Raw genomic sequence first — 5,312 nt, 5'->3', positions numbered from 1 at the left:
TTTCACGTTCAATCGTACTTTTTTAATTAAATAAAAGTTTAAATGTGGCTAATTTTAGAAAGCTTTAATTAGAAATATTCAATTTAGTTTCCAATTTCAACGTCTCACTGCTGGAATTGTTTAAACTCTTTAATCGCCTATATTTAAAAATTTTTGTATAAAAGCTTTGAAATTTTAAAGCTTCTATTAAACAGTTGAACTAATGTCACAGTAGCTTCAATTCGCTCTACATTTACAAGTATTAACATTTTTAAATAAAACCAACACAAAATCTTTCCAGCAACTTAGGTAAATTATTTTTTTATCTTTACTCGAAGTTCGTTCAAGATAAAGGATAACGATAAGAACGAAGATAAAGATTTTGGCGACAGTCGTTTTTCTGTTTTTCTAATGAATTTTCATTCAACATTTTCTAGATTTTCCTCCTTTTTAAAACTTTTATGACAGCTTCAATTTGCAGGTAAATTTGATTAACTTTCTCAATTAAAAATAAAATTGAATTTGGAAATTAAATGTATTGGAAATTCGAGTAAAAAGGTTTAGACCACCCGGCGTGAACGACGACGAGACGTAATTTAGCGTGACCTTAACCCTTCGCTCGATTCCTGGAAAACGAAGAAAAAAATGACAGAAAAAATTGGTGACAGCCTTGCACTTGTCGTGGCAGCCAACACCTGCTTGAAGTGGCGAGCCCTGCCATAAGTGTTTGACAGGGTCCCAAAAAACCCCATAAATGAAAAAATGTGTTTTGCATGACTTGGGTGCTAATTATACTTTTTTTGCGTTTTTTAAAGTAAATTGTTCCTTGTACCCTGATACAAAAGGTATAAAAAAGTAATTTATCTTTTTAATAATTAAGTTAAATTTCTTTTACAATACTAAAAATTATTATCAATATAATTATTTTATATTTACTACTTAAATTATATAAAATTTTATTATTATATTATTTATTTAAAAATTGTAAATTAATATAATTATTAATATTTAAAGTTTACATTCTAATAACACCTTCCAGTATAAATACTTGGGTACGTCTTATTTAATTTAATAAACTATTAATAAAGTGATAATATATTTTTTAACTAAAAATTTAATACCATTTAATTGAGGGGCAATTCTTACATATTTTAATATTAATTTCAATCAAATGAATGAACGAATTAATTTCACAATCAAATTCTTTTAATAAGTTATTTAATTGAAATGTCGGATAACATTACTAACCTGGAAAATATAAAAGGGTCTAGGTTTTATGACATTCTAGTCTTTGACCCCTAATAAAAGGATTATCCTTCAAGGTCAAGCTCTGACGATTTCTGAAAATTTTCTCATGAATTTTGTCTTTCCCTGACGATTTCTGCCGAGAAACGTAACAGAAGTGGTCACAAATGGTCAGAAGTCCTGACTTTTTTCTGGCGATTCCTGTTTTTTTTATTAGGATTATTTAATTTAAAAGATTTCTTACAAATTTGCAATCGTTAGACATCGAATAACATTTGTTGAATAAACAATTTGTATTAAATGTTTTAAACACATTTCATAAGCAACAATTTTTCCTTTTTGAAAGTATACTTTGTACCAAGTATATTTTTGATCTATTGTCTGATCCATTAAATTAAAGATATTCCTAAATATCTAAAACGCTTTAGGAATTTTATAGAAATTACCTGAAAGTAGTATCTAATTTCTTAGGGACATAACCAAACCCCTAAGTTTTCTACTCGCCTACGACATGTTTATTTCTAAAATCCTAAAATACCTAAAAAAGTACACAAGAAAAAAATAATTTTTTGAACCAAGTAAATGGATTTGCTTAAATCCTATTTCCTTGCATCAAGAACATTTTTTTCAATAGCAGTAATTTTGATTTAAACTAGACACATATATTTTTTTGCTCTGATGAAATGAATTCCTTGGCTATATTCTCTTGATTCTAATAAATATTTCATGCATTCAAAAAAGCGATTTCCTTGATTTAAATTTGTATAGATTTTTTGAAGTCTGATTAGTCATTCAAAGAAATATTTGATTCAATAAGTTCAATTCTTTGAATTGATTCGGACGCATTTGAAACAATAATTTTTCCATTGTTGAATCATGTATTTAGGATGATTTAAATTAAATAAGTAATGATTTAATTCAAAATAATGATAATTAAATTGAAAATATATTTATTTGTTACAAATAGTGCATGCATTTATACCAATGAAGCATTCATTTAGATCAACATGATATTGTGTTTTGATAAATATATATTTCTTTAGTAGATGGAAATATTTCATTGGTAAAGTTATCTTTTTTTTAATGTAACTAAGCAAAAGCTACATTTTGAAAAGATAAACAGTTAGTTTTTTTTTCGTAATTTTTAAAAAGTAACTTATACGCATCACTGCATAAAATGTATGAGGTATTTTTACTTGAACCACCGACTAACTTCCCTTCGTTGAATGCTGAGGGGAAAACAATGAACCAAATTCATGGGACTAAACTTTATTTTTGTAATATCTTTGCAATGAATAATAATTACTATTATTTCATTAAATAGTCCCTAAAAATGGAAAATATTTTTCAAATACATTTATACAGAAAAAATTAGTTTTTACGGAGATATTAGCAAAATAGAGCAAAAATTAACCGATTCACATTCATTTGGTCCATTTTTCCCCCCTCAGCATTCAATTAAGTGACATGAGCTGATGGTTGAACTGAAAATACCTATTATAGAGGAGAATCCCTAGAAAATTTTCTTTATATATCGACGGGTAAGCGGAAGAACTTACTGTCTGATTTTTGTTTCAAGCAGCCCTCTTTCTCGACCGTGCATGTGTATGTAGTAGTAGTTTTCTTACGATCCGGAGGGGAAATGTTGGTCAAACTAATCCAACCGATGGCGCCACAAAAAGTAGATGTGACTTTTTCATTGAATGGCATTAGAAAAAGCAGAAATAATTAAAAAATTGATGCTGTTTGAAAATAAACAAAACAAATATATGAAAAAATAAGAGTAACTATTACTAATTATTAAAAAAAAGAAAAAGTCATAAAAATATGTTGTTTAATATGAATAAAATTTAATTTTGAGATACATGTTGAAAGCAGTTCGAAGTTCATATTTCTATGATTAATTTTGCTGATAATATTGATTTTATTATTTTTTCTAGTTAAAAAGAATTATTTATAGTGAAAATTATTAATGTAGCTAAAGAAAAAATTAATAATATTTAAGACCTCAATGACAAAATTATTTCAAACATATAAAGGATCACAAGAATTAATAATAAAAATATATCACTTGTATCCAATATAAATATAATAATAATTAAAATATGTACCGATCCCGAATGAACTCTTTTTTTGTCAAGTGCACGGAGAAACTCTGACACGAGCGGTTAGTGTTAAAATAAATTATTTTTTCATAGTACTAGCCACAGTTGCCGAGACACTGCCCGCTCGTGAATTCACACGAGCCGCTCGTGCTAATGGCAACAGCAGCGCGAGCTTGGTAAGTGTTGCGCTTTGCACGGCCCGTTCTTGGGATTGGCAACAATCTCTTGTGTTAATTTTCAATAGCGCGTGATGTCAAATAGCTCTAATGTTTACTGAAAACCGCGCTTATCGCTTGACTCATTTTACTTTCGCCCATCAAGAAGCAAATTTTTTTAAGTTCAAACTCCATCTTGCCTAACCTTTATGTACATTTAATGACTTTTAATTTTATATTCCCACTAGTAAAAAGTCCAATTCTAATTCGAAAGTTCTGTTCAGAAATATTTTCTTTAGATTGTATTGCGAAAATTAAAATGATCTTCGAGCACTATATGAGTTCTTTCACTAAAACAGTCATTAAAAGTTGAATTTTAATATGAAAAACTAAAATCTAAAAATTTAATTCGAAAAGTCTCTTACAGTTCTAAAAAGTTGTACAAATGTCTATTTTTTAAATTTCCGGTTAAATGATAAAACTACATTTGATAATTTCACGTTTTCCCTTAATACTTTCAGCATTCGGCATCGCGGCGAATGAGTCGAGCGACAAGCGCGATTGTCACTTAACGTTAGAGCTATTTGACACCACGCGCATTTGAATATTATCACGAGACATTGTTGTTAATCCCAAGAACTGGCCGGTCTAAGCGTTATCGTGCGGTCAGTGCATTGACAACTGTGGCTCTTGCCATTCCAAAAAACTTTATTTTGACACTAACCACTCGTGTCAAAAGCAGTGGCAGCTCTTGCCGCGGTCGCTCCGTGTGGCGTATTTTTGGCTTTGGTGAAGGGAATAAGGGTGAGTGGATGCAGAAAAGGCAGAGAGTGCAGAGATCAACTATAAAGGAAGAAGGGTGTGTGAAGGCAAAGGTGTGAAGGACGAATGTGAGTGGTTTGAAGTGAAGTTTTGGAGCGTGTAAAGTTTTTGAGGTTAGGAGTAGGAAAATAGTTGCTCGGTAAGGGGGCAAGAGGTAAGTGAGTAAGGCGGGAAACGTCACGGAGCTTTGCGTAACATAGGATGCCGACGAAACGAAGTCCACAAACTGGCGCCAGAGGGCAACAGTTACTGGACGATCGCACATAACAGAAACACGTAGTCGCAACAGCAGCTGACGTTGCAGAAAGCATACGCAGTGGGGGGGAGGTTGACGTTGCTCGCAGTGATAGCAGCGGTAAGGAAAGTGTCGAGAAGTCGATCAGGGAGGAGAGGGTTGTGGACTCAGGTACGGGCAAGCAACGCGGAAGACCCTCAAATTTACAGCGCCTCAACAAGCTAGGTAACTCGGGTTAAAACAGAAGTCTGGACGAATGGCAAAAAAAGGAAGCGCAACTAGCAGTGAAGGGGAGGAAAATGGAAAGAGATAGGGGGGATGTTTCAAAAATTGGAAGCTCTCATAAAAAGGTTTAGAGAGGAAGTAAGAAAGAGATTGGATGACATGAATATTGATATTAATAGGCAGGGAAACGATGTAAGGGTGGAAGTAAAAAAGGTAAAACAAAAATGGAAAGAATTGGATAAAGGCTGGAAGGAGGAGAAAGACAAGGTTTGGGGTAAGCTAGAGAGCATTGAAAACAGACAGAGAGAGGTTGGCCAACAGAGATCTAGAGATATAAAGCAATTGGAAGAACGGGTAAGCGATCTAGAAATTAGGAATGGGCACATGGGGAAAAACAGAGAATGAGGAAATAGTTAAAGGGAATGAAAAGAACGTCCAAAGTGAAATTGGAAGATTGAAGAAAAGACTCAGTGAGATTGAAAGAAGATTAGAAGGGGAAGAAAGGGCAAAGAGGGAAATAACTTAGTAGTTAAGTGATTAAAAGTG

Source organism: Belonocnema kinseyi, chromosome 2 (genome assembly GCF_010883055.1).
Source record: "Belonocnema kinseyi isolate 2016_QV_RU_SX_M_011 chromosome 2, B_treatae_v1, whole genome shotgun sequence".
In the NCBI taxonomy this organism is placed as follows: domain Eukaryota; kingdom Metazoa; phylum Arthropoda; class Insecta; order Hymenoptera; family Cynipidae; genus Belonocnema; species Belonocnema kinseyi.
This window is presented reverse-complemented; position numbering follows the sequence as displayed.